Genomic DNA, 12,763 nt, shown 5'->3' on the forward strand with positions numbered 1-12,763 from the left:
TCTCTCTGTAATATAAACAATACAAATTCTATCAATAAACCATCAGAATGAAATCTTTGAGCAGAATCATATTAAAGAAGTGCTTTCCCCTGAATGAATAAGAACATGTAGCTCCATGAAAAGCTGGAATTCAGTGAGAAGTCACATGTTGGTTACATAGCTTCTTCATAGCTGTTTTCACCTCTTTATTTTTCAATGTGTAGATAAAGGGGTTCAAGAGTGGAGTAAAAAAACACAGACAGGAGCTTGGCCACAGAGAACCGACTGAAAGGCCACAGACAAATGAAAATGCAGGGCACAAAGAAGCGCAGGACTACCATGGTATGTGCAGAGCAGGTAGAGTACAATGGATACTGCACCAGCAGCATGCTTGTCAGAAAGTGATGAGGATAACAGTGCAGGAAACCAGGAGGAGCACAAAACAGCTCAGGGAGATCAACCCACTGTCTGAGATCCTGAGTATACCCAAGACATAGGTGTCCATGCAGGCAGGCTTGATCACAAGAGGAAGGTCACAAAAGAAGCTGTCCACCTCACTGGGTCCACAACAAGGTAAATTCACAGTAAAGACTACTTGACTGATGGGCTGCACAAATCCAATGACCCATGAACTGAGCACCAGATCCATGTAGGTCTGCCAGCTCATCATGGTCAGGTAATACAAAGGAATGCATATAGCCACATATCTATCATAGGTCATGGAAACCAGAAGTACCATCTCAGCCCCACCAATAAAGTGCAAGAAGATTTGAGCCATACATCCTCCAAAGGAGATGAGATTTCAATCACTAAGGAAGTCCCTGATCATCTTGGGGGTGGCAAATGAGGCTAGCCATATGTCCAAGAAGGATAGATTTCCCAGCAGGACATACATAGGGGAGGAGTGCAAGTGGGGATCAGAAATTACGGTGACCACAATAATGAGGCTGCCCAGCACAGTGGCCACACAGGTCCCAGAGAAAAATATAAGGAAAAAATGTTGGAGATGCTATGAAGTGCAGAGTCCATACAACACAAATTCTGACACTAAGGAATAATCTTGCAGTACCATTATCTCAAGTTTCAGATTTTGTTCTTAATTGATATAAAGAAACGAGATGGATATGAAAGGGCCTGTTAACTAACACGCACATGAAAGTGATCAACTAGATTTATATCTGAATATAATAAAATACAATACAAAGAAAGTTAAAACCAAGCCCAACAATAGAGTTTAATTTTCTCCCATATTAAAGCTGCTTGGAATCTTTTTTTTTTAACCCAGTTTATTAACATAAAAATGTACCTACATACCAAAATTCACCCATTTTAAGTAGAAAACAATAATTTTTAAACAAATTTATGGAGTTATACAGCCATCCCCACAATGCTTGTTTTTAAGTCTTAACAATCCAGATTCCTACTAGGACTTCTGATAGTAGTTGGATTATCTTCTCCTTCTGTATTTGTTTGCTCATTCACAAGCTCACTCATTCAGACCATACCTAAGTAACACTGACAGTTTCCCATTCTCACTTAATTCTGTTATTAAAGCAATCAGTATAAAGGGAAGTAAATCAATTAACCAAAGGTTCATACAGTTCCCCTGATCCCAAATTTTATTACTGCTCTTGTCATCCTTTTAATCCATTTTGTGGATTTAGTGTGCATGAACTATTTATGATGGGGTTTTAGAATGACTTCAATGAAACATATTTTCCAAGACTCTTCAACAAGGAACAGAGCATAAAACTTATGCAATGTTTTTTTTTTGTGTGTGAGTAGCTTTCACAAGCTACACAATATACATAAGTGACTGATAAATTCAGCTTTCGATTTAGAATAATGGGAGCATGTATCAGGGCCAATGGCACATGCAAAAAAAGAGATTGTCAATTCTAACCCAGAGGTCAACTTTAGGCAAAAACATTATTTGAGGCCAAATAATACCCCCTCCACTACTTTGTAGTAGTTTGTATGAAATATTTAACAGTAAGTATAGATTATATTAGTATGAGATTGTTGGGGAATTGAGACACTGTAGGGTTTTCATATAGAGGAGCTTTAATAGTGATGACACATCACTAAAATAATAGTATTTAAGTAATTTTCTCTCAACATTATATGGTTCCAAAATTCTTTTTAGAGGTTTTGCTAAGAACAAATGTAACATTTGCATTCATTTGTCACATAATGAGATTTTTTATTTATTAAACCATTTGCTCAGAAAACATTTAATTCCTACTGTGTGACAAATTTTTCTAGGCACTGTGATAGAGTGGTGTTTTAGTTTTGGGTAATCTCAAACAATTTCAAGATTTTAGCTTGGGATAATTTCTATTGGACATTTTTGCTCTACCACACTGTATATCTGTGCTGATTTTTCTCTGAAGGCACATATTCAGGAGAGTAAATAAAAAATATTTTTAGTAATTAAAATGAACCTTAAAGCCCAAGGGAAATGGCAAATGGGCTGCCTTAGTGGGTACTGAGCTCCCATTGCAATGGTGAATTCCTTTTCTCTAGTATTTCAGAGTTGAAATGCATCCCAGATGTTACTTTGACCAACAATACAAACTTCCCATTAACCTCTGCTTGAAGCCACCAAGAACAGGGTTTTGAACAGCTTTGTGATTAAATGTGACATTTGTAGAACACCTCTGCTACTGATTTCCTGTGTGGTGTCTGGAAGTTGTTCAACCTCTCTGACTCATCTTCAGCGTGCCAGATGCTAGTCTTGGCAGTGAGGACATAGGTGAGGACCTGGGGACCAGTACCCAGTTGATGATCTGTGTTGTAACTGCTTGCAGACTTTCTGGCAGAGTTGAAGCATATAGGGGCTGAGAAGATGGTGAGCAGAGACTGACCACTTAGACGAGGTGACAGATTGCAGAGTTCACTGCAGCTGCTGGAAGTGGATGGTCAGAGAGGCATACTCCTCTGGGGAAGTGGAAGCAGGTTCCTGAGGAGGCTTCTAGCCTTGGTGCTCTTCTCTGTCCTGGGCCTCCTTCACATGCTACCCCTGGCCTCTAGGCAGAACCATGAGTCTTCCCATGAAGGGCTGATCCAGAAGGGTGTCCCCCAGGATCCCAAGGAGAGATCTTAAAAATCTCTCCAGGGGCTGGCTGGTGGCCAAAATGGCACCAGCACCTGAATGGGATGTGTGTTGCATGGAGCAAAGGAGGTATGTTGAGCCTCAGTGGCACATCCATCCACATAGGCTTCACTTTCCACCACTGTTCCTCACAGGGACTTTTTTTTTTTAATGTTTTTTATTTATTTCTAGGAGAGAGAGAGAGAGACAGCGTGAGCAGGGGAGGGTCAGAGAGAGAGGGAGTCACAGACTCTGAAACAGGCTCCAGGCTCTGAGCTGGCAGTCAGCACAGAGACTGACGCGGGGCTCGAACCCACGAACCACGAGATCATGACCTAAGCGAAAGTCGGACGCTTAACCAACTAAGCCACCCGGGCGCCCCTCACAGGGACTTTCTAAGCACCACTGTGTGGGGGAGATAAATGGTTTAGTAGTTGTGTACGTGTGTATTTAATTTCACTAAACAATGCCAAATTTCTCTGCAAACTGATTTACCCTTTTACTAATACTGCATGAGAAGCACTCTATTTCCATGTTCTTGTCACCAATTTGCATCATCCAACATTCTATTTTTACATTAATTTGATGGTGTAAGTTTGTATTTTACCTTTAATTTTTTTCTCATACAAAATGTAAGTGTTGTTTGTTGTATTAATTTCCTAGGGCTACCGTACGAAATTACCAAAAACATTATGGTTTAAAACAAGAGAAATTTATTCTTTCACAGTTTTCAAGAAATGTTTCTTGGTTTGGGCTGTATAACTCCAATCTCTGCCTACCTGTGTCTTCATGTAGCATTTTCTCTGGGTATCTGTATGTCCTTTTCTGTCTCTTACGTGCACTCTCACTGAATTTAGGGACCACCCTCAACCAGTCTGATCTCATGAAGATCCTTATCTTAATTTCATCTGAAAATATCCTCTTTACAAGGAAGGTCACATTCTGAAGTTCCATGAGGACATTAATTTAGGGGGACACTATTATACACACAATGAGGCTGGAGACTTGGTTCCAGGGCCAGTTTTGAAATCATAGCAGAGCTATCATTTTATTATGTGTACTGTTAATTTAACTCCATGTTCTGTTTTGTTCCCTACTTAATTGTGGTTTATGCACCAATTAATGTCATGCATGTTTGGTCATTAAATTTGACCTTTTGATACCTATTCTCTGTTTACCCACTGATATAGAAATTGAATGAGGACCAGTCAGTAACATTTGTCTTAACATACATGAATATGCCAGGTCCTAAATAGTCCAGAAGCATGTTTACCTCCAGATTCTTTCAAGCACCTCTCTCCCCAAGTTCCCTGTCCGCATCAAGGTTTCAAGAAAACTGTTACCCTCCTCCTATGTATAAAGACTGTCCCAGGCTCAATAGCGAAGATCAGCTTTAGGGACAATCCCTTGCCTTCTCATTGGGCTGTCTTTATGAAAAAAAAGGTCTCTCTGCTTCAGAACTGGTGTCTCAGGAGACGTGTTGAGTAAGAAGTTACTGCAGCCAAGGTCAAAGAGGTTTTTGCCTAATTTGTCCTTGAAGATTTGATGGCTTCCTGTCTTACAGTTAGGTTTTTCATCCATTTTGAGTTTATTTTTGTGTGTGGTGTAAAAAAAAGTGGCCCAGTTTCATTTTTCTGCATGTCACTGTCCAGTTTTCCCAGAACCACTTGCTGAAGAGACCGTCTTTATTCCACTGGATATTCTTTCCTGCTTTGTCAATGATTAGTTGGCCATACGTTTGTGGGTCCATTTCTGTATTCTCTATTGTGGCCCATTAATCTATGTGTCTCTATTCTCTATTATGGCCCATTAATGAATGTATGTGTCTATTTTTGTGGCAGTACCATACTGTCTTGATGATTACAGCTTTGTAATACAGCTTAAAGTCCAGGATTGTGATGCCTCCATCTTTGGTTTTCTTTTTCAAGTTTGCTTTGGCTATTTGGGGTCTTTTCTGGTTCCATACAAATTTTAGAATTGTTTGTTCTAGCTCTGTGAAGAATGCTGGTGTTATTTTCATAGGTACTGCATGTCTCTGGAGGCAAGGGAAACAAAAGCAAAAATGAACTGAATGTGGCTGCTGGTACAGGGGAGAGAGAATCTGCCCAGTCCAGAGGTGCGGGGGAGATCAAATGCGGTGGAGTATCAGAAACCAGGGGGGTTCATTTGGCGGGGGCAAGATTGATTCTTTCTCTGGATCACTGGTGAGAATTTGTGGAGGTCGGGACTTCTGTTGACCTTCCTGGGGCCACTTTGTCGAGGTGACTAAGACCCTAGTCTATCCCTGTTTGTTGCAGCAACAGAAGAGGTCTAAGAGGCAGGATGACAGAGTGATAGAGAGTTCTGTACTTCCCGCCTGCATCTCTCAAACAAAGAAGGGCTGAAGCCAAAGGACGCTGAACTGCTAGAGTCTGGGAGGAAGAAAGAGAGTCCACTAAGAAGACAGCCTCATAGGGCTACCTCAAGAAATAAGCCAAAGTACACATGGTAGAGAGTCCCAAATAACACTATGAGTAGGGAAATAAAATAACCAAAGACACAACAAGAGAGACCAAGGGACACCATTAAAAGAACACTTCCTGAATGGACAGACACTGGAAAGTCAATGAGTCTCCTTTAATATAGCAGCACTCGCAGGTGCACAGTGCATAACAAGATTTTAAAAACTGACAGGAGACAGAAAGCTAGTCAAAATGATGACATGGAAGAACTCTCCTCAAAAGAAATTCCAGAAAGAAGTGACAGCTAAGGAATTGCTCAAAACAGATATAAGCAACATAACTGACCAAAAATTTAGAACAACAGTCATAAAATTAATTGCTGGGCTTGAAAAAGGCATGGAAGACGCCAGAGAAGCTATTGCTACAAAGATTATGGACCTTAAAAATAGTTGTGATGAATTTAAAAATGCTATAAATGAGGTGCATAATAAAATGAAGGCGACCACTGCATGGATTGAAGAGAGAGAGGGGGGAATAGGTTAATTAGAGGACACAAATATAGAAAAAGAGGAAGCCAAGAAAAGGAGAGTTAAATTGATCTGAGAGCACAAAAGAATTCTAGAACTGAGTGATGCAATCAAATGGAACAATATATCACAGAAATTCCAGAAGAAGAAGGAGAGACAGAAAGGGGCTGAAGAGGGTACTTGAACAAATTATAGCAGAGAACCTCCCCAATCCAGGGAAGGAAACAGACATTGAAATCCAAGTGGCACAGAAAACTCCCCCCAAACATCACTTGAGTCAATATTCTGCATGACATATTAGAGTGAAAGTGGCAAAATATAAGGACAAAGAGAGAATTCTGAAAGCATCCAGGGATTAAAAAGGCCCTCACATACAAAGGGAGCCATCTCAGGGTGGTTGCAGAACTATCTCCTGAAACTTGGCAGGACAGAAAGGAATGGCAGGAAATCTTCAATGTGATAAACAGAGAAAATATGCAGCCAAGAATCCTTTATCCAGCAAACCTGTCATTCAGAATAGGAGAGATAAAGGATTTCCCAAACAAACAAAAATTAAAAGAATTCATCACCACTAAACCAGCCCTACAAGAAATCCTAAGGGGGACTCTGTGAGGGAAATGTTGCAAGGAACACAAGGTACCAGAGACACCACTACCAGCATGAATCCTACAGAGAACACGATGACTAAACCCATATTTTTCAATAACAACACTGAACGTAACTAAATGCTCCAATCAAAAGACATAGGGTTATCAGAATGGATAAAAAAACAAAATCCATCTATTTGCTATCTACAAGAGACTCATTTTTGACCTGAGGACACCTTCAGATTAAAAGTAAGGGGATGGAGAAATATCTATCATGCGACTGGAAGTCAAAAGAAAGCTAGAGTAGCCATACTTATATTGGATACCCCAAACCAGCTGTGGAGGAGAAATAATAAAGATCAGGTCAGAAATAAGCAATATAGAATTTTTAAAAAAAACAGTTGAACAGATCAATGAAACCAAGAGTTGGTTTTTCTAAAAAATAAACAAAATTGATAAACCCCTAGTCAGGCTACTCAAAAAGAAGTAAGAGAGCACCCAAATAGACAAAATCACAAATGAAAATGGATTTATTACAACCAATCCCTCATAAATACAAGCAATTATCAGGGAATACTATGAAAAATTATGTGCCAACAAACTGGACAACCTAGAAGAAATGGAGAAATTCCTAAACACACACTACCAAAATTCAAACGGAAAGAGGTAGAAAATCTGAACAGACCCATAACCAATGAAGAAATTGAATCAGTTATCAAAAATCTCCCAAAAAATAGTAGCCCTAGGCCAGATGGCTTCCCTGGGGAATTCTACCAGACATTTGAATCAGTGTTAATACCCATTCTTTTCAAGTTTTTCCAAAAAATAGAAATGGAAGGAAAACTTCAGACTCATTCTACAAAGCCAGCATCACTTTGATTCCCAAGCCACACAGAGACCCAGCAAATAAAGAGAACTACAGGCCAATATCCTTGATGAATACGGATGCAAAAATCCTCAACAAGATACTTGCAAATCGAATTCAATAGCACATAAAAGGAATTATCCACCATGGTCAAGTGGGATTCCTTCCTGGGTTGCAAGGCTGGTTCAATATTCACAAATCAATCAATATGATACATCACATCAACAAAAGAAAAGATAAAAACCATATGATCCTGTCAATAGATGCAGAAAAAGCATTTGATAAAATACAGCATCCTTCTTAATGAAAACACTCGAGAGGGTTGGGATAGAAGGAACTTACTTAAACATCATAAAAGCCATTTATGAAAAGCCCACAGCTACTATCATTCTCAATGGGGAAAACCTGAGAACTTTCCCCCTGAGATCAGGAACACAACAGGGATGTCCCCTCTCACCACTGTTGTTTAACATAGTGCTGGAAGTCCTAGCATCAACAATCAGACAACAAAAGGAAATAAAAGGCATCAGAATTGGCAAAGAAGTAGTAAACTTTCACTTTTCGCAGAAGACATGATACTCTACACAGAAAACCCAACAGACTCCACCAGAAGCCTACTAGAATTGATTCATGAAATCTGCAAAGTCTCAGGGTACAAGATCAACATAAAGAAACCAGTGCATATTTATTCACCAATAATGAAGCAAAAGAAAGACAAATCAAAAAACCAATCCCATTCAAAATTGTACCAAAAATCATAAAACACCTCGGAATAAACTTAACCAAAAATGTGAAAGATTTGTAGGATGAAAACTTATGAAGGAAATTGAAGAAGACACAAAGAAATGGAAAAACATTCCATGCTCATGGATCAGAAGAGTAAATATTGTTAAAATGTCAATACTACCCAAAGCAATCTACACATTCAATGCCATTCCAATCAAAATTGCACCAGCATTCCTCTCAAACCTAGAAGAAACGGTTCTAAAATTTGTATGGAACCACAAAAGTCCCCGAATAGCTAAAGTAATATTGAAGAAGAAAACCAAAATGGAAGGCCTCACCATCCCAGACTTTAGCCTCTACTACAAAGCTGTTGTCATCAAGACAGTATAGTGTTGACATAAAAACACACACATAGACCAATGGAATAGAATAGAGAACCCAGAATTGGACCGACAATTGTATGGCCAGTTAATCTTTGACAAAGCAGCAAAGAGTATCCAAAGGAAAAAAGCCAGCCTCCTTAACAGATGGTGCTGGGAGAACTGGACAACAACATGCAGAAGAGTGAAACTAGACCACTTTATTACGCAAGACACAAAAGTAAACTCAGAATGGATGAAGTACCTGAATGTGAGACAGGAAATTATCAAAACCCTAGAGGAGAAAGCAGGAAACAACCTCCTTGACCTCAACATATTTCTTACTCAACATATCTCCAAAGGCAAGGCAATCAAGAGCAAAAATGAACTACTGGGACCTCATCAAGATTAAAAAGCTTCTGCGTGGCAAAGGAAACAATCAACAAAACTAACAGCCAACTGACAGAATGGGAAAAGACAGTTGCAAATGACATATCAAATAAAGGGCTAGTATTCAAAATCTATAAGGAACTCACCAAATCCCACACCTGAAAACCAAATAGTCCAGTGAAGAAATGGGCAGAAGACATGAACAGACACTTCTCCAAAGAGGACATCATATGGTCAACAGACACATAAAATGATGCTCAGCATCCCTCATCATCAAAATGACACTGAGATACTACCTCACGCTGGTCAGAGTGGCTAAAATGAACAAATCAGAGGACTCTAGATGCTGGCGAGGATGTGGAGAAACAGGCACCCTTCTACACTGTTGATGGGGATGTAAACTGGTGTAATCCCTCTGGAAAACTGTGGCGGTTCCTCAACAAATTAACAATAGAACTCCCCTATAACCCAGCAATAGCATTCCTAGGAATTTACCCAAGGGATACAGAAGTGCTGATGCATAGGGCCACATGTGTCCCAATGTTCTTAGCAGCACTCTCAACAATAGCCAAATCATGGAAAGAGCCCAAATGCCCATCAACTGAAGAATAGATCAAGAAGATGTGTTTTATGTATACAATGGAATACTACATGGCAATGAGAAAGAATGAAATCTGGACATTTTTAGCAACGTGGATGGAACTCAAGGGTGTTATGCTAAGTGAAATAAGTCAGGTAGAGAAGGACAGACACCATATGTTTTCACTTATAAGTGGATTAGGAGCAACTTAACAGAGGATCATGAGGGAGAGGAAGAGAAAAACTGTAGTTGTGGAGAGGGAGGAAGGCAAACCATGAGAGTCTTGAATAGTGAGAACAAACTGAGGGCTGATGGGGTGCTGGGTATGTAGGAGGGCACTTGTGGGGATGAGCACTGGGTGTAATATGGAAACCAACTTGACAATAAGCTATAAAAAAAGCAAAAATGAACTATTGGGATCTCATCAAAATAAAAATCTTCTGCACAGCAAAGGAAACACTCAGCAAAATTAAAATAAAACCAACAGAATGGGAGAAGATATTTACAAAAGACATATCAGATAAAGAGTTAGTATCCAAAATTATAAAGAACTTATTAAACTCAATACCCAAAAAACCCACAAATCGTCCAGTGAAGAAATAGGGAAAAGACATGAATAGACACTCCTCCTCCAAAGACACCCAGATGGCCAACTGACACACGAAAAAATGCTCAATATCACTCATCATCAGGGAAATACAAATCAAAACCACAATGAGATACCGCCTCATACCTGTCAGAATGGCTAACTTTAACAACAACAGGTGTTGGTGAGGATACGGAGAAAGAGGATCTCTTTTGCACTGCTGGTGGGAATGCAAAGTGGTGCAGCCAATCTGGAAAACAGGATGAAAGTTCCTCAAAAAGTTAAAAATAGAACTACCCTACAACCCAGCAAATGCACTACTATGTATTTATCCAAGGGATACAAGTATGCTGTTTTGAAGGGGCATATGCACCCCAATGTTTATAGCAGCACTATCAACAGTAGCTAAAGTATGGAAAGAGCCCAAATGTCCATCAATAGATGAATGGATAAAGGAGATGTAGTATGTATATATATATACACACATATACACACAATGGAGTATTACTCGGCAATCAAAAAGACTGAAATCTTGCCATTTACAATTATGTGGATGGAACTAGAGGGTATTATGCTAAGCGAAATTAGTCAGAGAAAGACAAATATCATATGATTTCACTCATATGAGGACTTTAAGATACAAAACAGATGAACATAAGTGAAGGGAAGCAATATAAAAACAGGGAGGGGGATGAAACATAAGAGACTCTTAAATATGGAGAACTAAGAAAGGGTTGTGGGAGGGTGGATGGCCTAAATGGGTAAGGAGAGTTAAGGAATCTGCTCCTGAAATCATTGTTGCACTATATGCTAATTTGTATGTAAACTAAAAAAAAACAAAAACAAAAAAACCCCCACAAAAACAAAAACCAAAAGGGTGTCTTAGACATTGGTTCACTGCTCAGTAGGTACACAAGCAAGTTTGGGTTTCTAACAAATTCAACGAGCCAGCCAGGAGGCTCTTGCCCAAGGCAGGCTACCCTGGTCAGAAGGGTGACTTCATGGGAATTTCCTTCAGCTGCCTGGATCACGACTGAATTCAAGGAAATTCCCCTGGCTGTCCCCCTTGGCCCCCAAGATGTGCACTGGCCTCTTCTCAAGGCCAAGCCTTAACTGAAGCAAAGACACCTTCCATGGGCTCTGGGATAATTTTTGTTGTTGAAGGGTGAGTTTATGTGTATGCAATCAGCAACTGCATTTCCTCTCATTTGCTTTCGGTTCTTTTTAGGAGTCTTTCCTGAGAAGACCTTTAAACAGGGGCTCTCACACTTTGCCAACATGAAACATCCTTATAACCATCCTTAATTTCTTTTGTTGATGGATCATTTGCTTTTGTTTTTCTTCCACAGAACTCATATTAGTCCTGTCTGTCTTGTCTGTATTATCAGAAACACTGATTCAATCCTGAATGTAGTTGGGTTGCATTATGCAAAACTAGTCTTCTTTTAACTTAAGCTTCTATGAATCAAAAGGAAATGATATTCTTTTGCAGTGTAGTTGGCCACAATATAGGTAGAACTGTTCTTTTCATAAAAGTAGAAATCCTGGCCCTGAAATAATTCAAAGTCCTTCAGCCTCTCTGGTAATGACTGATCTAAATCATTCCCCATTCTTGAGACCAAAGGAAAAAAAGAGGAGGGAGAGAAGGAAAAAGAGACCTTTTAAAAGTACAAACAGCTAGAAAAACACCCTTGCTCAAAATCTAGTCCACAATTTCCATAAGATTATTTATCAAGGATAAATAGTCTTTACAAATTTATTGTAAAGTTTCTTGCTTATGCCTGTCTTATATGGTATTATCTCCCTCTGGATGGTATTACTAAAATTAATTATAAAAGAGCTCTATTTATTTAGTTGAAGATAAGCACCTATAAGAATGGAGCATTCTTACACACAAAGACAGAAACTAATTCAAAGCCTTCTCAGGTTCATAGCATCTGAGATAATCTCCGATAAGGTTTGAGTTTGTTGTTTTAATTAAAATAGACGCCTTTGGAGTTATAATTTTTATGACAGTGCAGAGCCTGCTTGGAATTCTCTTTCTCCCTCTCTCTCTCTGCCCCTCCCCTGGTCATGCTCTCTGTCTCTCTTTCTCAAAATAAATAAATAAACTTAGAAAAAGAAATTCCTCATCTACTAGATCCTCCCAGCCTGCCATGCCAGAAGGATCAGAGGCACCAGAGAAGGTGGCAACCTGTGACCCCAGTTAAGAAATAAATACAGGAGGACATCTGAGACTTCAAAATTACCCAGAATGTATCCTGGTAGGATTAAAAACATAGGTACCCAACAAAAGAATCTAAATAAAGTTCAACAAGTTCATTATTGGCTTCAGGAAAACTCCTCATCTTTTCCTGAATGAATCCATCAAGTACATTATCAATATGCTAACATCAATCCTGAAGTACCTGAAAACCTAAAAGCGATAAATTTGACTTTTATTAGCCAAAGTGCCCCCAGATATTCAAAAAAATTACAAAAAGCAATGGTAGCTTTAGAGATGGCTATTTGAGCATTTGTAGGAATTGCTTTTAACTCAGTTTCTATTAGAAACCCAGTTTCTAATAACTGGGGTCAAGTTCAGAAAGCAGAGAAGCAGACAAACTAACAGAGTAATAAGACAGCATGC

General features: G+C 39.3%; 1 pseudogene; it reads right to left on the reverse strand.

Annotated features, from left to right (window-relative positions):
* Positions 1 to 130: 130 nt before the first annotated feature.
* Positions 131 to 3,864, reverse strand: LOC144243910 (olfactory receptor 4K14-like; annotated as a pseudogene).
* Between the last annotated feature and the right edge of the window lie 8,899 nt (positions 3,865 to 12,763).

This window comes from Crocuta crocuta, unplaced genomic scaffold (genome assembly GCF_008692635.1).
Source record: "Crocuta crocuta isolate KB4526 unplaced genomic scaffold, BGI_CrCroc_1.0 scaffold480, whole genome shotgun sequence".
Taxonomy (NCBI): Eukaryota; Metazoa; Chordata; class Mammalia; order Carnivora; family Hyaenidae; genus Crocuta; species Crocuta crocuta.